Raw genomic sequence first — 27,729 nt, 5'->3', positions numbered from 1 at the left:
GAAGTTTGGAAATGACTTAACTGTTGACGTCACATAATCCATCTTTTCCAGCCAATAAAATATGTACATATCTATGTATATTGTAAAAGAGAAGTGAAAAAATAAATTGAAGCTTGTCAAAAGATTTGTGTTTTTTTTTTGTTGTCGCATATTTTACTCTTTTTTATTGTGTTTTGGTGAGCCGCAAAATTAATGAAAACATTTCATTTGTTTTTTTTTTCTTTTTGTCTGTTGTAATCATTCATTTATTAGCCCACGAATTTAGTTGACGTCTATTTTATGATAATGATTGCCTATTGAATTGATAATACAACAAATGCAAAATTAACTAAAAATAAAAAAAAGAAAAGCAAATAAACAAAAGAATAAATTTAAAAGAAAGTGGCATAAAAATTTATAATATCAATTTCTTTTCCTTACAATTTTGGGTTGCGATTATTTTATTTTCTTGATTTACTTTTTTTTTATTATAATAATAGAGGCTAAACCATAAGCAAATGAAATGAAATCGGGAGATGATGACACGAATTTCATTAACATACTCATTTCTTTGCACAATAAAATATATGTGAATTTTTATATTTAAATACCTATAAATTTTATTTTTATATTTGTTGGATTTTTTTTTATAAATTTAAAAATAATTAAATATTCAGTTAGCATTTGATAGATAGATTTAAAAACAATTTTAAATTTTTATTGACTTTATATTATTTGAATGAAAATAAGCGAATTGTAAATGAAAACGATTCAATTGAAAGAAGATGGGTTATCTTTAAAACTTGTGCTTTTTTATTTTTATTTCCGGTATACTCGTAATTACTTATTTAATGCAACAAAATTTCATGCTGATAAAATATTTTTCGAAATTATTATCAATTTCAGAAAAAAAGGGAAACAGGTTGAGTAATACATATGTGAATTTTTAATGTGAAATTTTTAGAAATTAGGTTAAATAAGTAAAAGAAAAATTTTTCAACTTTTCAAAATTAATTTTCCAAAAAGTATGCAATTTATAATACAATTGCATACTTTCTGAAATATTATATTATTTTGTCTTTCTTACATACACAAAATTCGTATATGGTTTGAATTTGAAACTAACGATTCGACTTATACGAAATAACCAATAAGTCATTGGTAGAAGTAAGCGAATAGGTAATAATAAGCTTTTTGGTTTCTTAAGAGGAAACAATTGAATTTTAACTATAAGAATCAATCAATTCAAATTTGAAATCTGTATTTTATTTATTACTGGTGCTCTAGCGTATAGTAAGTATTAAATTTTGTTTGTAGAGAAGAAATTATAAATTTAATATGTAGCATTTTACATTACAGAATTTTATCGTATATTACCGATTACTAATTCTATTTGCTATTATATCGTTACTACCTCCAAAATTTCTTAAATAGAGCGGAAGAAAATCGATTTAGGATAATTTTTAATTAATTTCGCCTTGAAAATTATGACAACTGAAAATTATGTTTGCGTTCTCATCTTATTTTGAAATACGGCAATATTATAGAATATATCCTCTTATGTCTTTAAATAGTTTCTAATTTTATTTAAAAATTTTTATATCTGACTGATAAAATTTATGCAATTTTCGTAATGACTATAAAATGTTTTACAAAAAAAATTGCTTTTCTGGTTTTTTGATAAGAATATTTAATTAATTGAATTAATCGAAATTATTGTATACTCATTTGAATCCATACATCGTACAAATCCGTATCCCATTAAGAATCGCGTAGAATTTAAGATATTCTTGGTAACCAACTGCTTATAAATTTTCGAAAAACTTTTGTTAGGTGATTTTTAAAATGATAATTATATGCATACTTTTAAATGTTTTTATTGAAGAACATTTAATTGAGTAAATATGTGTTCACAATTTATAATTTGATAATTGTAGAACAAATGTCTTTTAAGAATTGGTAATTTTATAACATTAATAAATGTAGGTATTAGTATAATGAATTGAAATTTGCGCTCGAATTCTTAATATGTTCAATATAAAATTCAGATGTTCTTATGATGAAACTTATTAAACTTGAATTGTAAATCATACTTTCAATGTGTTGTTAGCTATGTGTTTTGTTCATTAAATTTTTTTGCGTTAACTATCATAAGAAGTACTCATATATAACCCAATACGCTAAATATTAAAAAAAAAATGAAAATTCCCAAAAGTTCTTCACTACTTATGCAAAAGATAGCCATAGAAATAATAAAAAATTTAAACATTATTTTTTCTATAATAAAAAACGAATTTTATACTTTAATTCTAAAAATTTTTGCTAATAAAATTGTACTACTTAAATTTTAATGGCGAAATATTTTCTTATGATCTGATATCATTATTAAAATTTGTGTCATATGCTAAATATAAGGAATTAAAATAGATCAAGTGGGTCACAAATGGTTTTTTTGCTCACTTAATAATAAAAATTTTAATCTATTTTCAAGTGTATTATCAGCAATCATCATATATGTGCCTATACATGTACATTCAGAACAATAACTGATTTATTGATCAAGTCAATTGTATACAGCTTATAATTATAATCTTTAGTGAACAATTAAAACTAATTTTTGATATGCTTTTGTAGTTGATTTTTTTTTTTAATTCTATTCTGATTCTATACTACATACACAGGGTGAAGTGCAAATGATTATGTATAACATAAGGAAGATTTGAGATTTTGAACGGAGTAGAACGAGGATTCGCCTATGTGAATATGTTTTATAGAATGTTATAATTTCCGAATTGCAACCCAAAAAGATATGCTTTCAAAGTAAATATGTAAAACAATATAGAAGAAAACTAACAGTAGTATACAGAATTTGGTATATGTATATATATGTACATAGGTGGACCCACCAAATTTTTTCTTTTAATTTTAAAAATTATCAAAGAATTTTAAATTTTCCCATAAGTAACTATTTACTTAGAAGAATGTGGTATTATTTCTTATAGGAACACAAAATGATCCTTATTTTTCGATAAATCTAAATAATTGTATTGTGAATAGTTCATCAATTTAAATAGGATCAGTTTATTGAAAATCAAAATGATATGCAATGAGTATGCAAAAAAGAGGTTTTTAATTTTGTATTCATAGCCTTAAGGAAATATTTTATTCAAGGTTATAAAAATACTTAAAATGAGTTAATTTAAGGAAAATCAAAAGTTCTCATATTATATTAAGGGCTATTTTCTGTTTTTTATTTTACAACAAAAAAATTTAAATTTGGTTTCTTACTTTTTCTTTATATATATTTTATCCTTAATCTGTTTTTCATCAAATGAAAAACCATAAAATACTAAGTGGAAATGAAAAAAAGGATAATGAAAAGTAAAGAATTGTGGATTCAATTATAGTTTATAAAATAGCACGTTTCATTTGCGTGATTTGATTGAAAACTTGTGACACATTTATTGCATACGTTTGGAAGTAATTTTATGAAAATAAGCAATTATAGTGATCAAAGGAATTCCCGCCTTTGCCGGATCGGTCCATAAGCATTGGAGATCAGGTACCGTTTCCTTCTTCTCTTCGTTATAGCAGCCCCATTCTGACTGCGTTATCACAACTTCTATGTATCCCTGAGGGAGTTTTCTTAAAACACATCGATCGATACCCGAAGTTATGATAGAATTCATGCTAGGGATTTTCTAAATCAATACACTCGTAAAAGCTAAAGTTTTAGCTTTTTATTAAGTTTCAGGACAGACGAATTGAATTATTGCAAATTTTTTTTTTCGGAAATCAAAAAAGGAAAACTGAAAAATTAAATTGGGAAAAATGTCGCAAAAAAAGACATTTACTTTTGTGTCAATTTTATTTTCTTTATTTTGATCCTTTTTCATGTTTACTTCCATTTTTCTTTATTAATACTGTTAGCAATTGGATTCTTTTATTATTCTATATAAACTAAGCATGTAATAGTGTTAAGTTGAAATGTGTACGTATACATAAATACAAGTATATAAAAAAATATAAGCAAAAAGAAAATATTCATTTAAACTAAAAAATAAAATATGAAAAAAGAAAGAGAAAACAAATAAGAAGATTATTTAAATTTCGATTATTTATTTTTGAGTTTTGTAATGGTTTCGGGCATAAATTAGAATTTGATTCTTAAATAAATTTAATATTAATGAAAATAAATTGCGCTCCAACAGCTTTTAATTTTATCGGATCCATTTTGTTTTATATACACATGTATATATAAAAAATTATATTAAACTAAATGAAACTGACAATAAAGCTAAGGGGATATTGTAGAAAGTTCACAATAGAATTCTTGAATTAAGTTAAAAATAAAATCGAAAAAAAAAACATTTTCGATTATTAATCGATTTTTAACACTGCAGACAATAACAAAAGTGACAAGGAAATTATAAAAAATATTTTCTTTTTTGCGATTTGATTGAAATGTCTCAATTTAAATTTCATGTAAAATAAAAAATTCTTAATTAACATGTGGAAAGTATGACTATATGGTCTGTCTTGTACATATTATTAAGGGGGATATGGGGTTCTTTGTGTCTGTCCGTCTCTGATGTGAAAGAGGAAGCATATCCTGGGGGCTTTCTTTTGTAATTGCCTGGAGAACCTGTCAGTGGAGTATTTGGTTCAACTTTTGTGATTCAGCAACGAGTTTAATTGGCTCTGATATATGTTTTTTTATGCGTTTTTATTGCGTTGGGGTTGTGGTGTTTTAATTTGAGTGTTGTCCCAGGCGGGCCCTTTCTCTAACTACCACTACTAGTATACAAAAACACACTTCGTCAGAAGATGTGAGAGGTAATCAGAATAAGCCAAATGTAATAGTGAAATACATAGAGGTAGTGTTATACAAGAGGAAGAAACTAAAATATTAACTAAATATTTCATAACTTCATCTGGCTTATTTACGCACATTTTTATTGGTTAAGTTGATACGTAACATACATAAGTATCTGAATATAACATAGTAGCGCCTTACATATACTAGTACTCGAGTACATATACTCATTTGTATCTTTTGCTTTAGTAGTTACATATTTGTTATAAGTTTGATAAAATTTATTTACAATTTCTTTTTTTTCTTGTTTATTTTTTTATAAATTATTAAAAACTGTATTTATTTTTTAAGAATTCATAATTATCTAGAAGGGACAAATATTCTGATAATGCAAGTGGAATTTATATGATCAACTTATATGTGGAAAAATTGCATTTATGTTATCTTTCTATAAGAATATATCTAATATGTGTAGAGTACATACACATATGAATCAAAATTTTTGCAAATAAGTTCATTGGAAATTGAAAAAATATAGTGTGTGTATAGAAATAGTATACTGTGATACGATTAAAATAAAAAATAAAATGTGCCGGCGATGAAGTGAAGTTTATATTCAGGTAAGGTTTCATATCGATTCTATTTAATAGTTACTAAAGTATAACACTTATATTCATTGAACACTTGATAAAGTAAAATTATGTTTAACACTAAAATTGTGAAAATAAAATTATGTTATTTTATATTTAATTCTACTAGATACAGCTCATATAATATGTAGCTCTGTTTTTAGTATATTGTAACTTATTTTTTGTATTTCATAAAGTAACAACTATTTCAAACCTATTATAATAGTTCAATAATAGCTAAATAATATTTTTCAAAATTTAATAAAATCTCTTAATTCACTAATATCTTTTAAATTATAAATAATGTTAAGTACGTTAGTTGCGTGCATTACGATAATATTTTATTAGTCGATTTAAAGAGTAAATTTTTCACTTGGCCCGTATTGATTATTTAATACACAAGTGGGTGTAGAGTTTACTTTTTGACTAAATACAAAAAGTATTAAATTTAATAAATATTTACAAAATTGGTTATAAATATTTAAAATAAATTTTGGTCTTTGTTTTTTTTTTTTGATTACTTCAGTCTTACATTTCTTAGTTCGAACTAAGAACTGTCAATGTATAGTTCTCGATTTTCAAAAACCCACATAATAACGGATATGATTTTGTTTTTAATTTCTTCTGCCAATATTTTTAATTCTTTCGGTTTACATGTTGTCACTAGGCGGGTAAGTTGTTATAATAAGGCGGTTACTCTGCCATTGCCTTCGAAAAGTACAGTAAACTAAAGAAATAAAATTTAAAGTAAAACTTCACTGAATAAATTTTATATAGAATAATGTTTTTCATATGTTCTCAATGTATAGATCTGAATATTTTATAATATAAATATATACATATGTTAATATAAAATTAGAATATTATTATCTTGTCATCCTGATGTTATGTGTACGTAAACCATTCGTACTGAACATGCTTTCTGATTTATGTAAACTTCTGTATATCAATTTATTTATAATAAAATATTAATATTAAAGTACATAACGAGTTATTTATTTATCACTAAGATAAGAAAATATTTGTAAATATTAATCGTGCCGTTTATTTGGGTGACTTTGTTGGATAAAATGTTGTTGCCCTTGTGCTTTGTTTTTCTTTATTCATCGAACAGAAATAAAAATTGATAAAAATTTTTTTCTTTTTTTTTCGTATTAGCTATACGCTACGTCAGAATGAACTAATGTTAAAAAAGAATGAATAAGTCATGAACTATGCTCTGATTGTGAAGTAAACATTAAAATTAAAAAAAAGAAAAAAGCAAACATCAAAAAAACGGAATGCTTATTTATTTTGCACATATGTTTTTCACACTTAAAAATTCTTATATACTGTAAAAATTTTGTTATAAAAAAATTTCATAATTTTACTGTCTGGTTAGGATCTACAAATGAATTCTTTGTTCTACGAGTATATGCGCGTTAATATCTTTTTCCGAAATAATTTTTATGATTTCTGACATATTTTGATTTTGTATATGGGCGATTATCTTAACGTAATGTTCAAATAAATAACACCAGATTTAGAAAAAAACTAAAGGTGTTTTATATATTCAAGGTTATTTGTCAAACTTCCTGATTCTGTTTTGTTGTTAAACTTAATGTAGTATAGGTACAATATAAAAAATTATTATAAAATTGAGGAAACAATAACATCTGCATGTACAAGTCTCCATATTTAGCAATTGGATCAATCTATGAAAGTAACATCAACACTTCCTGCAAAGATTTAGAAAGCTTTCAAAATAGGGGAATGTGGGTCATTTTGATTCTGACGACAGTGTCAGGAGTAACAAGTGAGACCAGAAACTATAATTATATAAGTATGGCACCTTTTAGAACTGGAACGACGATTTTACCTTCCCAATGCACCATAATATGTCAAAAGTTCATTCTACTAAATATTAAACAACACATTTTGGGAAATGCAAGGCGAAGGGAAGTATGATTAGAAAGCATGAAATTAAAAAAAGATTGGTACTTGAATTTTTCAAATAAAATTGACATCTGTCAGAAAAAAACTGTCCAAAATAGTTCTGACATTAACGAATTAATCATGTTGAAAAATATCAAATTCCACCACCGTAGTATTAAATAAAAAATAAGGAAAGCAAATAAGAAGGAGAAAACTCCCATCACTTATTTTGTACATAATTATACCAGTTTTCATACACGTACAATAAAATAGTTCTGATTTAAATAAAAATGCACTCTTTTTTAATACGGTTTCAATAAAAAGGTTGATTACGAAATAATTTATTTTGTCCCCTTTTCAAAAGTTTTACAGTTTAATATTTATGTTGTATTTTATATTTATAATATAAGTATATGGTCATTTCAATTAATTTGCATATTCCATTACCTCGGTCAATGCTTTTCAATCATTATTATTATAAAAATAAAAAGAACCAGACATGATCTAGAACTTGAAATGCATATTGTGCTGTTGTATAGTTAAAATTAATTTAAAATTTTTACTTTAAAAAAAAAAATGAAAATTTCACAATAAAATTAAATTGGTTTTATTATTTCCCGTATACGTTCTTTCTACTCGTGCACATAATGCATACATATATGTATAGATTACGCTATGTCAGTATGTACTATGCTTTAGGTACACATATTGTTTAAATATGTATTTGATTTTGTTCTAAAATTCAAATTTTTTTGTAATATTTAAGAGTTGTTAAATTAACTATTTGGAAGAGTGTGAAATTAAAATATAGGTTAGTTCTTATGTTGTTAAATTAGGATTTTAACAAAATTCCGAAATTTTCTAGAGATCTGAAATTTTCGAATTACTCTTAATATTAGTTTGTTTTGTTTTTATAATTAAGAAGAATTTTTCAGTTCTTACAGTTAAAAACAAGTTTCTTGATATGAAATCCTTAAGCTAAATTTTAGAATTTTTTGGCCTCTGGCTTCCAGAATTTATAAGCACTTATTTAGTAATATTATTAGAATATTGAAGTTTTATTTCATATTATAAGGTCAATATCATAACTATATAGGTCGACATTACTATTAACATTACATAGATACTTCAAAAAGGTTGTATAACAAGTTGTTATCAAGAAAAGACTTTTTAAGATTTTTAATTAATAATATACAAAATACTTGAACGGAATGAAGGTTAAGAAAGTTTATGTACATACACACACATATCAACTTATAAGTTTATGATAGCTTTATTTATTTTGTCTTACAACTTTTTAAATATTTCAAGGTTACCATATTTCTTTAACCATACAAGTAAACATAACATATATGAACATACTTATGATTTGTGTTTATTTTGAAATTTAAGAAGGTTATTGTCATGCCTTTTTTTTCGTCTGTTTTATCAGTCTCATATTATCAATTAAGAATTTTCATAAAAAAAATCTAGATATTGATGTTATTGAACTATATGTTTATTGAAACAAGTTTTTAATAAATTTAAAGTATACGAGTATTATAATAAAATAGGTCAGATAACATAATAATGTGACTTTGTGACATTAAAAATTTGAAGATTATTATATTGGTCTCTTTAATTATTGTTAAAACTGGTATACCTAGAGCTTAAAACGAATTGTCTATTTAAGTTTTTAATTAAGTTCTTAATTATTATAATAATTAAGTATATATTTATATATAATATATACAAAGTAGTTTTTACAAGTATATTTTAGTATTTTCGGTTTTAAACCAGAAACAAAAAATTTCAAAATTTTCAAAAAATAATATAATATTATCTAATCAGAATGAATAGGAAATTCTGTCCGGTTATAAAAAAAAAAGCTTATATTTATATGAGCATATTTAAATAAAAACATTGACTTATGTTTTTATTTGACTGACAGACAATTGTCTTATAGACAATTGTCTGTCAGTCAAATAATCTTCTATAAAATATTATAGAATTGCCACTGAAAAACCAAATTTGTGTTGTAAAAAAATCATATAAAATCATATTTTTTGTGTTTCATAGCATGTCACTATAGACATTATTTTTTGTGTTTACTTTCTAGTATTACTAGTATAAAAGTACAGAGATACCTATCGGAATAAGGGTTCGTAACTATAATCCGCTCAACTGTTCTGCTAAAAATTTCATCATTCATTGCTGGATGGTTATATATATGAAAGAAAATAATCTGTCCTAAAATTTCACGTTAAGTATATCAGCCAAAGTTACTTAATATATTCTTATATATATATATATATATATATATATATATAAAATTGTTCCTGTAGCGTTGTCGTGATTCCTATAAATATATATATATACTCATTTTAGAAGAGTAAAACCCTTATTTTTCAAAATACGCAAATATAAGATTTTGCTTTGTTCACGTTTAATATGCATGACAGTTTGTTTATAATATAAATAAAATATTAAAAAATTATTAATATAAAAGTTGTCTCATTTAAAATGTCTCTGAATACAAATCGCAAATAATAATTTTTTTTTTCCAGAATGAATTTCAAAATTACATACATATATATGTACATTATATAGGTATGTATATGTATAAGTAACTCTTAAAGAAGATGGCTGAGAGCTATAAAATTTTATAAAATATATTAAACTTATATTTTTTTTTATCTGATTTTCACTAATATATTACTTATATAAATTTATAAAATTGGTAAAAATTTAATGATATCACGTTTTCGATTTTATATGAACTTATTATTTAAAAAAAAGATTGAAAGGAATATACATATACATATAATATTATCCATGGTATAGTTTATTAAAAATTATTCCCAGTTTTCAACTTTCAAAAATATTATAGAATTTGGAATAGATCGTACAGTTTATTATACATATATATCAAATTTATCATATTTTAATTTTTATTAAAAGTAAAGTATAGAACGTGTATAATTTCGAAATATTAAAAAAATTTTTTGGTCACAAAAATTGCTTTCAAATAAAAAGCATCCTAAAATAAAAGAAAAAAACATCATAAAAAAATTTAATTATTTTTTATAAGAATTATAACTTTACATACATACATATATACATATGTATATCATAAAACAAAAATATAAGTAAGTATATGAATTTTTTTTTATAAACTTTAAAATAAAACATTATAAGTAAAAATATTATAAAATTTTATGATCCTCTTAAAAAGTGCTTATCCAATCAAATTATTATTATAATTGCTATTATTATAACCTTATACATATATATATACACATAAAATATAGATTATCAATTTTTAAATATTAATATCAATTAACAATTACTCATTTATTATAATAAAAATTTAAAAAAATTTTAAACTAATAAATCTTTAATTACGACACTTTAATTTAAAAATACTTGAATAATTTAAATTACTTATATACAATGTAAAAGCAAGTATGTCATATTAAGCATAATAACAATTATTATTATCATTATTACTATATTATTAATTTAGATTATAACTTACAGTGGCATATACGAATATGAATATGAACACCTCATTTTATAAAATTATTTGAATTTATTATAAAAACAAAAATCAATGTAAAATTAATATTTTAGTATTATAGTTCAATTATTGTTTTATTATTTTTATATTTTCTTGAAACTTATATACTTTAATTACACTTAATTGATTTATTTTTTTTTTTCTGTGTGTTTTGAAAAACTTGTTTATTGAATATATTTAAATAATTAAATTTACATATTTAAGAAAAAAAATTATTTATATAAAATTGTGATAAAATGAAAAAAAAAACATCAACTTATAATATTAAAATTTTGAAAAATTAAAAAAAAAAAAAAATAAAATTAATTTTTGCAAAATTATAATAAAACTTTTTTTTTAAATATTTTTTAAATGTGTAATTAAACCGAAACGGACGACAGTTAAAATGATATTAACTATTTTTTTTTTAATATTTTAATAATAATTTAAAAAAAAATATAGAATTTCTTGTTCTTAATTAACAACACTGATGACTGACTATAAACTTAGTAAGTAAGTAAGTAAGTGAGCAAGTGAGCACAAGAACAAAAAAAAAAGTTTTATGATGGTTTTCAACTCTTATCAAAACAGTTCAAAAGTTTTGTTTTTTTTTCTTTTTGTATATTGTAAGAAATTTTTTCGTTTTTTTTATTGTTTTTGTTTTTTTTTCTCTTTTTTTTTTATTTGGGATTTTATTGTCTCTTTTTCTGTTAATAAAATGCTGAATAAATAAATATTGTGTATGTATGTATAAATAACCGATAATATGACAGATTTTTGAAGGTTTTGCTTTTATAATTATGCTTTCATTTTAATCATTAATTTATTTATTTATTTTTTTTTTATCAACAATTGAAAATATAATTTTTTTTTTTATTCTTAAGGAGTTTAATATCTTTTCATAGACGTCTTATCATTTTGTTTTTTTTTTGGTTTTAAATTGGCCAATATTGTATTATGATATTGTTATAAGCAAATACTTAAGTATTTTTATGGATATAGCTGACAATAAAAGTAAGTGCAATAAAAATATTGACAAGAAGGTGTTAAGAATTTTAATTTCCATCTTTTCCTTCATAATGAGAACGGGAATTATTTGGTTGAAAAGATTACATGCATAGTGCAAAAAATTTGATAAAAAGCGAATAATAAATTTGACATGTTTTAAAATTTATTTACTTATTTAGAAAACCACAAAAAACTGAGGTTAAAAATTATTTTCCTTCTCTAACTATTAGTAAAACATGTAATATGGTCTGTAATAGAAAACTAAAATTTTGCAGGCAAATATTTGAAATTATTTTTTTTTTTTAATGCGTCAACCCGAATTGAACTAAAATTTTGAAAATTTTTGGTCCTCTATGTCCCCACGACATTACGATCCACAGAACAAGTTTTATAAAAACAAGAAGCGGCAGTAATCCTACTCATATCTAACATTATACCGACATCTCTTAAATTATTCAATTAGCACTATATGTATTTTGATCTAGTATGCTAGTAGGTATTAGATTTTTTTTTTAATTATTTGAGATTATTCCAAGTTTTATGCAAAATTTTCTGATAACAAAATTATTTCAATTGAACATTTTTATAAATTTAAGCCTCTGAATTCTAAAGTTATACAAATTCTACACTTAAATTACAAGTTTATACACTATAGTTAAAAGTACAATTTTAAAAGTCTGGGTTTGAGTCAAACAATTTCCAACTTAGTGTATGATCAAAATCGGTGTTCTATAATAAGTTTTATTGATCACTTTAATAAAATTATATGAATAATTTTTGAATAATGAAAATTATAAAAGAATTTGAATTAAATCAAAGAAATCAATTTTAATATCAAAGAAAGGAACTTTTAGTTTATAGTTATCATCTCAAAAAATTATTCTTATGATTGACCTTCCACAATAAATTTTGTAGCACCTTATTGTAAAAGTTTATATATATATTGAAAATAAAATTTCCACAATATGAACATCGTTTAGTACTGAAATCGATATTCAACTAAGAACTACTTATGTAGTACAATTTTTAAAATATCAAATCTGAGACACTCAAGTAATCAAGTATCTTAAATACTCAAGATTTACAAAACTTACTTCTTAAGATAATCTAAATAAATTTGAAAATTATGTATTATATTGTTGTGTATTATTGTGTTGTATATATTTAAAAGCCTCTGATTCAAAATATGATTTTTGAGAACGTGATTTAGAAAATTCGAATATTTTTGACCAGTTTTTTTTTTTGTGTTTTATAAAAACAACAAGAATTTTGAATAATGATAATCACGTGATTCACAGATTAGTCCATTAAGTAAAATTTTCTTTTTTGTAATTGTTATATAAGTAATACTAAAAAAAGTAGCTCAAAGCATTTTGACATAATGATAATAACTTGCTGTTAGTTTGGTATTTACGTTTTAAATTAATCAGTTTTATCGTAAAAGTTAATGTTTGAATTCCGGATTTATGTTTGTAACTCTGAATTTTTGAACATACTCATATGATTAAGCAGAAAAGTACTCAAAGATTAAATCTAATTTTGAATACGTTTGTTTTAGATTTGGTAAGTTCTTATCAAGTACAATTTAGAGTTTAGATATATAAATGAAGTCCCAAGAATATTGTTTTCGTAAAATACAGTTACTTTACTAACTCTTTAAAATATTGAGTATTCGAGAAAATTAAATATTATACTCCTAGTGGATTTATTAAACCATTTTGATTTACCGGAAAATATCTTTTGGCCAGATCTAATTATATTTTGAAAAGCTAGTTTTACGTGATACGTAGATATCGCAATACTTTACGTATACGAATATGTCGACAATAATTTACCATATGATTTCAATTCTTTATAATGTACTGAACGTTTTCAAAAAGAAAATAAAAAGCAAATAAATAAAACAATGCCGGAAAATCACTAATTAAATTATTTTAAATTAGTTTTTTTTCTTGTTTTTGCATTTGTACATACTAAACACTAAAGCTACTAACAGTAACCCATATATTTATTTGCATATGGCATATCTTCATAGGAAATGGAAATATAAAATTTATGTATATGTAAATATGCCGTGATGTTCACAGCCTAAATGTTTATAGCAACTATCACTTAGCTCAGCAGTACTTTTCAATATAAGAGAATTATATAAACAGTGTTACTCTTATATAGACGACTACATATCGTACATTTCTTTAGGAAATCTATCATTTCTGAGTTCACAGATTAATTTTTTTTTCCTAAAATGAATTATTAACTAAAGCCGTGCGTATATTTATGATAATATACATACATATGTTACATTTAAATATATGAGCTTTCATACTGTTTGATTTCAGTAGAAAACATTAAAAAGAAAACAGAATTGGGAAAAACCATATGATTATTAAAAATGGTAAACGGATTGAAATTTCAATCAAAATGAAACAAAATCCCGGAGTACATTATAGGAAAATTGAAATATCAAAAATGAAAATAAAACAAAAAAATCGTAAATCAAAATAAAAACAAAAACAATAAACTAAATCAACGAAACAGCAGTGCTCTGCACGTTTTATAACGCATGCGCTTTTAATTTTTATGGAATATTTCTATCATTTTGAATACTTTGCTTCCATGTGTATTATGTATACAAAAATATACTCGTCTATATAGATGTAAAACCGTTATATTTCAACATTATATCATCTGTCAAAACGTTTACTTTATAATATTCTTCACCTAATACAAAAACATCAACTAACATGCCATTTGTAACAGTTTTCACCTGTTTTTATACTTGTATGTACCTACAAACGTATGTATGAATGTATTTGGTCTTAAGAACTTTGTTTTAGGATAGAAACATAGCTTTTTAAATTTTATACATCCATACATATGTACATAGTATTTATATATATGAACCATTTTTAATATTACATTGATCAAAAGAAAATATGCTTTTTGCGGGACCAAAATTTGTGCTTATTAAAGCAAAATAATTTAAAAAGTACCTCCATATATAACATAATTATTATGCATTTTAAACTCAAGAAGATGAAGAATAAAAGGAATATTAAGAAAATTATATAAGCAAGAAAGAAAGAAAGAAAGAAAGTTATAAATAGAAAAGAAAAACCATAAAAAAGAAAATGTTCTTAAACTTTCATTATATTTTCTGGATCTGCACAAAAAAGAGAAAGAAGGAGTTTTCTATTTAAATTTTTTAAGCAAGTAAAAATAAAGTGTGCACACATAATGTGCGTGTGGGTATGTGAAGAAAAGAAGAATCATAAAATTAACTTTTGATGAAAGAAGCAGTAAAAATGGGCTCCTATATTTGCTGCATATAATAATAAGAGAGCCGAATGTCTATTATTTCGAAGTATTCTTTGTTTATTACTACATCAAAATATAATATTAAGATATTCTTATATACTATACAATTTGTTATTCTTTGCAGCATTTCGACAGAATTTTGATAGAACTATGGAGAATTCGAATTTATAAAAAAATTTAGGACTATATTTGTATAAGTAAATAAACCATTTTTGTTTTTAGGATTTTCTTAACAGAATAACAATTTGGTGTAAAAGGTGTAATTAAGAATAACTTACAAATACAGCCGCTGCCGCTACGTAAGTTTGTTTTCAAGAAAACTTTTATACAACCAATATATTAATAAATAATTATAATTTAACATTATTAATATAAAATATTTTTAGATCATAACTTTAAAATATAAACATCGATACCGCAGGTAAACTGAAGTGAACTGACGACATTTACATTATACTAGTTTACAATGTTAAGCAAAATCAATTGTATGATTTCAGTTTACAGTTATGTGAAAGTAAATCAGAAAAATTAATAAATTTTCAAAAACACAAAAACGTACGAATTTATTTCTTCTGTTGTAAAATATTATAAGAAAATATCGGGCTATCAAATTAATCCCTCAAATTAACTATAATCCAATCAGCAATAATTGTACAAATTGTCGAAAATAATTGCTTTAATGCTACTCCTAAATTTTTGTAAATTTCTGTTGTAATATATGAGAAAATTATTTCAAAAAACAGAACAAACTCTAAAAAACATAAATTGACATTGTTAAAATTAGACATTAAAGAGAAAGTGCAAATTTATAAAGCATGGGTTTGACCGACAACATTTTCAATTTAAATAATGAAAAGTTACAATATTTTTTATAATACTTAATTAATTCACCTGAAATTATTTGTAAGATAATTTTTTTCAATAATTTTCATTAATATTTAATTAAGGTTTTAATAATTGGTTTTTATTTAGTTATAATATGTGTACATCCTTGTAAAAAATTAAAATTTAAGTAAGGTAATTGATCAAACTTTTTATATTGTCTCAATTTTAAATAAATATTTATTAAATTTTTTTTTGTCTGGTTAAACACACATATGTATGTAATGATAATTTTCTTTTATTATTTAAATGTTGTACAAATTAGGCTATAATGTTTTTGAGTATGTTTGTACATAAAAAAATTCTCATGAAAATTAAAAAAAAAATTTTTTTTCGTTCCATTTAACATTTATAAAAATTTAGAAAGTTTTTATTCTCTTTTTTAATATTTTTCAGAGGTCAAACATATTAGATCATAATAAAACAAAAAAAAAAGAACGGAAAAAAAAATAATATTAATAAGACACATTTATGTTTATTTTGTAGTTCAAGGACATTTGGCAACTCTTACCACAAGAAATATAACATAAAACAGAAATTAAAATTGTCAGAAGAATAAACATATCAACATACATTGAACATTTATACACGCACACCATATACATAGTTATACTCATATATACATACATATATTTTTGTTTTTATCCCGTAGGATTGAAATTTTCGCTATTGCTGTTCTGTTGACCTCCCTTTTTCTTCGTTTGTTTTCATTTTTTTCTTATTACTAATATTTATAGTCGTTTTTAAATGCATATTCAATTATAATATATATATATATGTACATATACATTTAATATGTATGTAACTATAATGTACTTATATAGCAAAAATAAAAATGAGAAGAAAAAAAAAAGAAAAAAATTGAAAGAATTAAAAAACATACGAACACACTACATTCAATTTGAAAATATGAACAATATGAATAATATGGAGTAGATTTTAGAGTAGAACAACTGTATATTATGAATAAAGTCTGTATGTTTTATGATAACAGACAACAGAGGAGTATGAAGAGAGAGAGAGAAGAAATGTAGAGTGTTTCTTTATTTTTGCTTGTTTAATCTGTTTTTTTTTTTTGCTTTCTGTTGCTCTGCTCCTCATTTTAAAATTTTATTTTTCTTCTGTGTTTATATTACTTTATTTTGAGTGATTACTGATTGCTCTTTTATACATTCTGGTCTTATATAGTACTCTTCTTATTTTCAGTTTTTTAAACGTTCAGCCAGCTAAACCAGATGATAAATATTAATATTACTGTACTGTGGCAACTGTGCGCGACTCTGTAATGTTATTGACCCATAACAAAGATAATATTTGTTATGATGTTGTTCTTTTTCTTATTATTTTTTTTTCTGTTATTTTATTTTTATTTAGAATTTTTATTATTTTTATTTTTGCTCCATTTTTTTTTTGCTTTATATTTATGTGCATGTAGTATAATATTGAAAGATATTAATATTATAAAATGTGCTTTTTTAGAAATTAAATACAAAAAATAAAAAAATAGAAAATTAAAATTTTTATTGTTTTAAATTTTTTTCTTTTAATTCTTCAAAAAAACTGTAAACAAGTAAAATAAAATTTTGTTTTTTTTTTATTTTATTTTGTTGTACATACTTAGTATATTATTTTCATCAATATTATTTTCTACATTATACTTATTTGTATACCTATATATATTTAAAAAATTTTATGTACATATATATTTTATTATACATACATACATATACATATGTAAGTACAATATGTATACAGGCAAAATAATATAGGCATTATTATTAATATTAAAAAATTGTGTTGACAAATACAAATTTTCATTTCCTATTGAGTTATTAAAGAATTAAAATGGATACAAGTAAGTATATATTCTTATTATATATATGTATGTATCTATAAATATGTGTACATACATATAATAATGCATATCTAAAATGATGTCAAAACAGATATTATATAATATTATATAGGTAAGTACTAAAAATATTGTTTCATTAGCAATCCAATTAAATAAAATTCATTTTATTTTACAGAAATTTTAAATTTTTAAATATGTACAGAACGTATTCATTCATAAGCCTATATGAAAGTATGGAAAGTATGTAAAAACAGGAGTGTTTCTGCTATTAAACTCATTTAATTAAGAATATAATTTCAAATTCATATTCATGATATATACGTACATATATGTATGTGGGTACGTTTCTCACAGTTTATATTTGTATACTTATGTAGGTATAACATTTGAATATTTTTAATAAATAAAATTTTTATATTATTGCGTGTAAATTTTATGAATTCTTAAATTAAGTATCTAAATTAGAATTTTGGATATCATTTTTAATTAAATTTTTGAACGAAAAGTGTAAATCTGTAATTTACAAATGCACTAAAAATTTAAGTTAAATAATCATTGAAATAGTATTACCATATAGTAAAAATCAAATTTCTAAAACTATTTTAATAGCTAATAAATGTATATTAATATACATTTTTCATGAAAAATAAAACTTGATCTCTAATGGGGTTTAATCCTCATTTTTTATTTGGTAACACTGAATTTATATACATATGATTTTGTTATTACACATTAATGTATATACATTTCTCTGCATATTTACTTTTTATTTCAATTTGCTTTATATTTTTTTATTATTAAACTTTTTGTAAAATTTCTTATACATATTATTTTTTTTTGTTGCTATTTAGGATCTTTTGGCTATATTAGAAATAGACAAAGACTAACCCTTTACGCAGTTACAGAACATATGAGTGGGGTAAACAACAAAACGAATTTCTAATTACAAAAACATTTATTCTCCTGCAACTGGATTCAAGTGTACTACCTATAGTTCTATAATTTATAACAAAATTCTGTTTATTATTGTGAATATGTGTGTATATATGTAAATCGAATAGGGTACAAAATATACTTATTAAAATATTAACTGTTATATTAATTATTTTAATTACTATTAAAGCATTATTTACTTCTTTTTTGTAAATCGTTTTTAGATTTCATTCATTATATTTTTTTAAAGAATTTAAATTTTTTTTTTTTAATTTTAAAAATATTAAATTTTAATTAATAAATTTGTATTATAATTTTTTATTTATTAATTTCATTTTGTTGAATACTATTATTGTGTATATATACATTATTTAGAATGAGCCTCTTTAAATAATCCGAAATAAAAGATTATATTAAATTTTTTTTCTAAAATCATTTTAGTTCACATTTTATTTTGTAGACAACAAAAGATTTTTCGATAGATTAAGTATGTATGTATGTATATGTATGTATGTATATTATACTATGTATGAATATACATCATTTGTATTTTTGTCACAAAATATAATGAATATTTTTTTTTTTTAAAAATTCCATATAAATTTTCTTTTATACCTACATATAATATAAGTATAAATTATTTATTTGTTGTTTTTAAATTATTTCCTAAGTAGATTTACTTTTATATTTTTCATATGACGACCAGATTTTGTTTACATATCTAAGCGATTATAATAATATGCTAGGATGTTGATTATATTTATACACATTTATATACACATACATTTTGTGTACTACAGAGTCTGAAGACGAAAACAGAATAACTAATCAATGGTGGTAAGTATACAAAAAATATTAAATTTTTTTTTAAATTTTTTACTACAATTATTTACACATTTATATATAAATTACTTATGGTGTGTAAATTAATCTCAAAAGGAAATATATAATAATCTTATTTAATAAAATAAATTTATTTTTTGTTTTCACTTTTTTAAATGATTTTAATAATTTTTTTTTTGCTGTGGTTTCACGATTTTCTTATCTCATATTTTTTAACACACATTAAAATTATATTTTAAATAATCATTTTTGGATTTATTTTATACATTCATATAACAAAATTTTTATTAAACATTTAAGTATAGTAGGTAAAATTAAGCATATCGCTAAAATTTTTAATTACTATGACTAATTTTTAATCGATTTGCTACATTTGTTTTGTTCTATTTTTTTCTTTTCACTTTTTTTTTTCTCTTAATTAATCCATTTCTTTGTTATAGGAAAACAAAAAATGTATACAAAAAATAAACGGTTTTTTTTTTTTATAAAAAGCACAAACAATTTACAGAATTACTTGTATATTATGAAAAAAACACAAAAAAATTATAAAGAGGAAAATAAAAAAAAATAGAAAAAAAAATAAAAGAAGTCGAAAAATTTAATACTGTGTGATAACAGTAAAACTTTTAAATTTGAACACGAACGATGTTATCACAAGAATATCGCGTGGTAGACTAAAATTTATTATGAACACTGCAAAGAAAGCATAATGAAAAAAAAGAGAAACAATAAAAGAAAAATAAAAACGGCATTTTTTTTTTTGTTCTTTTTGTTTTTTCCTATTCAACTTTTTCACTTCTTTTATCTACAGCAATAAATTATTATTATAATATGGACAGTTTGTTCGTTTCAAATTTGTTCGATGAAGTTGTAAGCAAATGCAACAAAAATCAAAATTTACTATAGATTTTATTCAATGTCCAGCATATCGAATGTTAAAATTCCTTTTCTTTTTATTACTTTTGTCTAATACAAATATGTGTACTATGATAGTAGTACGGTACTTTGTCTACAGCAATAAAATATATTGTATGACAAATACTTTGAGGATATCAGCAAAATTAAGTATGTGTATATGTATGTATAAATAAAGAAACAAAGAAATTGAAAATAGAATTTTAAAAACAATTTGAAATATGTGGGTATTGTTTCAATAATTGTTAGAATAGGGATGGATGATTAGGAAAAATAACCCTTGCAGGGAAAATATATGAATAAGCAAAATAAAATTTTCTAACAAAAAAAAATAATACTTTGGAATTTTTGTAATTTTTTCGATTCGTTAAACCATGTACATACACATATCATGCCTAGTGTATATTATTATTTATTTAAAGGTATATATTTATTACTCCTAGAATTTCCAATAAAATAAAAAAAAATTACGTAGTATACTCGTATTAACTACGTTCGTTAATGTCAAATTTATAAACGATTTAATTATGTTTACGATTCAGTTTAGAGATAGCTTGACAACTAATTGAGCTGCTCAACAAATAATTTAGTTGCTCAACAAATAATTGAGCTGCTCAACAATTAATTGAACTGCTTAACAACTAATTGAGCTTTGCTCAATAAATTTTTTTCAAATACTAGTACGGTTTAAAAAAGTAAATTCTTAGATTTTACTTGATTTGGATGCAATCGAAACAGTTGTTTGAATATACTTGCTAAAAATTATTTTAACAGCAACTGTTACTATATAAACAAGGTCACAATTTTAGAAAACAGTGTAAATAATAAAATTCAAGTGGTTGTTTTCACGAGTCTCATTGAATTAATAATTCGTATGACAATAAATTTGGGATAGCTTATATATACGTAAAAAAAAATTTATATTCTTTTTTATAAAGGTATTCTTTATAAAGGAAGCATTCATTTAAATCTATTTTTAATTACAATGTTTTACCTTTCGTATACGTATGTAATTAGAATTTTTGATATAAAAGTAAATTTTGTATATATAGACGATCTATGTATTAAATTAAAAATTATTTACGTAAAACTACCAGTATTGATTGATAAGTTTCTCTTTAGCGATATGTGAACATTTCAAACAATGTTCAATTTTAAAGAGCGTAAATAGAATACAAAATGCAAGGCATCCTTTTACAAACAATAGCATTACATATACTAATTATACATATATGCATGGATATTATATCAAATTTTTTTTATCAAAAAGGATACAAATAAAGATAATTAAAAGTATGTAAGTAATGTTAAATTTTTATTAAAAAATCATTTAAGCGAATATTTTTTAATTAGTTCTTTATACTTTATGCACTTAAACAATTTAAGACGCTGCGTCAACATTAACACAATTTTTTTTATTTTCAACAGAATGTTCGTCACTTTTTTGCCATTTAATGTTACGTATTTGTCGATTAATATTCGAAACTTTTAATAATTATATAGTTTTCCAATGCAAGTGTTCAGTCAGATTGTTAAGAGAAGCTAAAAACAAAATTTCTATTTTTCATACTTTGGATGAGATACACACTGTGTTTTCAGAATTTTTGATAACTCTAGGCTAAAATTTAATCGGACTAAAGAAAATTTTTTATAATATCATAAATTCATACTAACTTCAATTGATTAATTCTAATTTACTTATTCCACAAGTTATAAATATATCCTCTTGTCGAACTTACCTGAAAAAAAAAGAAAGAAAAATGTTAGATTATGTTTGAACGGTTGTAAAATTTAATATGAAAAATATTTTGAGTAAATTTAAATGATAATTTTTAATAATTTTGTTCATAAATAGCACCGTGTACCCATAATATTAATATTTTGACCAAACTCAAATATAGCAAGCTTTAATAGCAGTCGAATCCAACCATAAAAGCTTGTAGTAAGCATCCAACTCTTAACAAAACTTTCTCTTTCATATATGTATAGGTATATTGAAGATATGTATATCGAAGTCACCCCATATGAAAGATTTGAAAGCTATACTTTCGGCCTTAATGAAGTGTAGGATACACAAATAGTTCGCTGCCAACCCTAGTTTATGTATATAGCAGTCCAAGTTGCCATATATCATAAGAAGAACAATGGGGTCTTCATGATAGGGTAAGTTTAATCTTCTTAAAACTCCACTAGAGCTTGCAGATTCGGGAATATGCTGATTTCTATTTTTTTTCACACCAGCACCCCAACCAAATTATATTCTATATTTAAGGGTCCAACACAGGCAATATTAATCAATCTTTACGAATGATTACTTATAAGAATAATTTTCTAAAAATTTTTGTTTAAAAAAGTTATAATTAGCAATAACAATTACTTTTAAAAGTTTGTGAACAACAAAGAGGTAAAAGTCCTTTAAGATTACTGCATTATACAAATTTTAATTAAGTCGAGTATAAATGCCTTTCACAATTCCAACTACAATTTGTATAAAACAAGAATATAAATCGTAAAAAATCACAGTATTTTTTTTAAATCATACAAGTACAATCGATATGCAATCATACAAATCAAAAGTCATACGACTGCATACAACATTTCATTTCAGAACTGGCAGAAATTTTATTATTATTATATGAATCATGGTTCCATGCTGCAAAGTACAGTAAAATTTCACATAAAAGAATGATGTATTCTTTTGATTTTTTTCATATTATGTATTTGTAAATGTGTGTAACCGCATAATATAATGTCATATTTTGTATTATTTACGTTATTTGCGGTATTTTAGTTTCTTTATTTCTCTTTTCTTATTCTATATTTTGTTGTTGATTTTGTTGGATTTCAGAGAAAGTTTAAAGACTGAAGTGAAAATTTTATATCGAAAATAATTTAAATGTTTGAAGTATCAAACCAAAAACATAATTATGTGGGTAGAAGATAGGTATAGAAACTTTGTTTTTCTTTGATGTTCAATACAACAAAAATAAGAAAAAAAAATGAATAAACAAATAAAGTTTTAAATTAATGAAAAATGATTTGTGAAAAAGAAATTCAAGGTAGCTACCTAGGTTAAGAAATAAATCCAACACTTCTGACTTGTACAAATATGGAATGAACAATCATTATTTATTTAGATATGGCAAAATTTTGCAAAATTAATGTTGTATAGGTATTTGTTTTACTTTTGTAGCGATTTGAGATTTTATTGGGTTCTGTCTTCCTCACTCATTTAGTAGATTAAATTGACTTTTAAGGCTTTAATGCGTGCGATTGTGTATCGAATTGAATTAAATTAGATTTTTTTATTAAATTAAAATGATCTGTTTTTAGTTGTATAACAATATAATAAAAATATTTAGTAAATAATTTATTGGTTAATTTACTTTTATACACATTCGGTTATACACGTTCGGTTTTATCCAGTTCGAGTGGATAAATTAAGTTATCAACACGAGATCAACGATAAATTCAGTTTGAATTTATTGAGTAAACGATTATTTGCTTTTGATGTGGGTAACGATTTTGACAGGTATTCGGGCTCTTATTTTCTCGAAGGAGTTGTTTATATGGTATATTAGGAGAAAAATTATTGCAGACAATTTTCAGGAAGTAGGTTCTCGAAGAAAGTTCCACACTACATCATTTTGTCTTAATACAGGTTTATTACTTTTGCTCAAGGACCACCATTAGGTTTCGGACATCGCGAAAAAATATTATATCTGTATATGTAACTGGATATACTTACTTATATAATTAAAATTAATTTTCTATTTACATTGTTTAAGTACTTAGCATTTGCACAATCATTTAATGTCAATATTTCAAAATTTATTAAGTAAGGTCAACCATATGTATTATACATATTGTTATACACCCATAAATAAAGATCAAGTTTTTCTTATAAAATCTTATTCAAAAGAAGTAAAATCATGTTCAACTACTTTATGTCATATCAAATATAAATTAGCTGATTATTGATTTTAATCAGCTTTAGGTTAAAATAAACTCGATATTAAATATAATCCTTATTTTAGTATTCAAGATGTGACTAAATTTCTAAGTGGCTAAATGATAATCAAAAATTTTTTTGTGTATTTACTACATCTGTTTCCCTCTCTTAAAAATCTATTATACGATTAGTTAATCGCAAATAAAAAGAAAAAATATTTACCATTTTGGAGACGGATATTCTAAATCGTTTTATGAATAATTAAAGTATTTTTTAACTAAAATAAATAATTTTAATGGTATATTTCTAAGAAATATAATAATAAGGTAACAAAATTTGATTATGTATCAATAAATAATTTTAATATCTATATTGTTATGCATACCTATATACTCGTATTTCTACACAAGATACAAAAATGTATATTGAATTTCAAAAATGCTGTTGATTATAGTTGTGTTTTGTAAAATAGCACATTTCAGTTAAATAAATTAAGGGCACGTACTTGATAAGTTGCCTGACCATTGGTGCAGTGGTCTTTTAATCGAAGTGCGTCGGATTCAAACTAAGAAAAATTAACAATAAATATTAAAACCTTAAATGTTTAAATTAAAAAAAAAAGCTACGACACTCCAGTCCCCGACCTAGTTAAAACTATATGATACAATAAAACTGGGACATAACAATCTTTGGTGTCATTCACTAGCCTTATACTCGTACTAGGAGTGAAGAAGGAAAAAAAATTAACTTAATAAGTTACGATCTTGAACAATATATTATTAAAATTATTTTCAATTAATATAGCGTATAGTTGCATACTTTTAGGTAGAATACTTAAAGTAATCATTTTTGATTTAGAGCATCAATTTATTTTGTGAGTTTGTTGTCAAAAACTGGAATTTTAACTGAAACTGGATATATGTGAACGGTATATGTAAAAAATTTGCTATTGTAATTTAATTATTTTTGAATCCTGCTGTTTTTAACCAAACCAATTAAAAAACAGACAAACAAAATTAAACTAATAAGCATATTTTTACGATAATTTGTTGGTTTTATTACTTCTTAATAAAACCAACAACTTATTAATTTTTTCACCAAAATACGATGACATTAAATAATATTTAATAGATTTCTTTGTCATTTTTAATTTCTATAATATTATTCTATAAAATTATTACCTATATATTAAATAAATGGCTGTTGGAAAAAAATATGATGAAATTGACTTTGAAAATTTTTTTTTATTGGAAATATACCTAATAATTTTCTGCTATATGGTTTATATTAAATAAAATTTAGAATGTTAGATAATTTAACCCTTAACAAAAAGCTATTCAGTTAAGGGTTAAATTAACTTAAATTTATTTATTTAAGGGTTAAACTAACTAAAAATTTTTGAGATACAGTTTTTATTAAATATATTGGCCATAAATACCGTAGACTATACTAATTTGAACATGAAACCTGAACATGTCATTGAGGACATGAAACGTTCGAATAAATTTAACTTTGAAACCTGAAATTAACTTTAAAATTTAGCAAAAACCATCATATACTTATATTCCCATAATCATAAATTTAACAGATAATAATTGTCTATTATGCCAAAATTAGAGAATTGGAAAATAAATTTAAAAATTTTTTTTTTTGAGAAATTTTAATGATAAGTTTTGGTATAATTAAATAATTTACATGTTAATATTTTTTATTATATTATTAATTTGATACACGATATTTGGTTGTTGACATTTCATAAAGTTCAAATGACCTTTTGTTTTTGTGAGTATAATTCAAAATTTATAGCTATATGTATAGGACATAGTGTAAGTTTTTGAGTTTTTGAAAAATTTCCATCTTCATTTAATTTTATTTTGCGTTGTAAGCTAACAGAGGCTATTGTTGGCGAATATTTATGATTCTTTTCAAATAGGATAAACCGAAATAAGTTTTGGTATAATTTTCTTGGGTTAAAAGTTAATTCCAAAAATATTAAAATAATTTAATTATTCATTCGTCACTCGATAATTTTATTGAAAAACTCGTCTTCGATGCTGATAGTCAACACAATCCGTACTGATCGAAAATATATTCAATTAATCTGCACATTTACTAATATAATATTTTCCAGTTGGTTTAATGGCCAATATTATTCAATTCTGATATAATATTTTATTTGTTATGACGTACTACATATTATATGTATATTTTATTTTGATTTAATTGTATACTCAAAATTTAATAAAATCAATAAAATTTAATTGAATCTTATAAAATTGGTAAAAATTTTAAATTTAAGGTCAAATAAAAATTGATTACAAAATCTTATATAATAATATTATTACTTAATTAACTACTAAAATTGTACGTTGTAGGTAAAATATGTAAATTTTGGTTTTAGCAACCATGAATCGAAAGAAGAAGAATTTTTTAAACAAAACTTAAAATTTTAAATCAGGGTGTATATTGCATAATTATATAGTAATTTGATAATAAGCAGCGGTTTAATCAATTCCCACAAAAAATCTGTTGATTTTTTTAAGTATTCGATTTTTAAGTTTACAGAAAAACACAGAAAAATTTGTAATTCATGTGTTATTGTTATTTAAACCGCAAGTTTATAGTATTGTTTGATATAACAAGAGATTTTATGTATACCAAAAACGGTATTTAGAAAAGAAGTACTTAGAGGCGTTAAATCATATGAACTGGGCGAACCATTAATACAGGTTTAAAATGTAAAATGAATGACCTAAACATTTTCCCACTTAGTATTTGTTCGATATTAATAATTTAGAAGAGTTATACTTATAAAGCGTATATGTTCTAAATTACCAAAATCGTTTGAATTGACGTTTAAAGCTTTAATACGAATTGTACGTGAAATGTCAAAATCACCAGTTATTTTTGTAAATATACTCAAAAAATTTATTGATTAAAGGAAAATTTAGGCAAATATAAAAATTTTTTGAATTGTGTAATAAATTAGTGTATAATTTGAGTATATTACGCACACTTTAGCGGAAAACCAAATTTATAAATTATTCACAATAATATTCAAGTTCAAATTGCAATTTTTGAGAAAATATTTTTAAATTAAGGCAACACTGAATTTGGCAAAAATATTTTTTTTTGTACTTTGTGGGA

At 23.0% G+C, this 27,729-nt stretch overlaps 1 protein-coding gene across 3 annotated transcripts in view; it reads right to left on the bottom strand.

The window, feature by feature from the left end:
• The window catches only part of LOC129608899 (electrogenic sodium bicarbonate cotransporter 1), a 127,424-nt gene that overhangs the window by 62,166 nt on the left and 37,529 nt on the right, over positions 1 to 27,729 (bottom strand). Inside the window, exon 1 of one of the 3 annotated variants that reach the window (XM_055520672.1) lies at positions 19,492 to 19,523. The exons of the other annotated variants lie outside the window; for them this stretch is intronic. The gene's annotated coding sequence lies outside the window, so the exon portion shown is untranslated. Of the gene's footprint in view, positions 1 to 19,491; positions 19,524 to 27,729 lie in introns of those variants that run through there. 3 annotated transcript variants of the gene reach the window in all.

This window comes from Condylostylus longicornis, unplaced genomic scaffold (genome assembly GCF_029603195.1).
Source record: "Condylostylus longicornis isolate FDR11 unplaced genomic scaffold, ASM2960319v2 ptg000037l, whole genome shotgun sequence".
Taxonomy (NCBI): domain Eukaryota; kingdom Metazoa; phylum Arthropoda; class Insecta; order Diptera; family Dolichopodidae; genus Condylostylus; species Condylostylus longicornis.
Note: the sequence above shows the minus strand (reverse complement) of the source record. Positions and strands in the feature narration are given on the sequence as shown.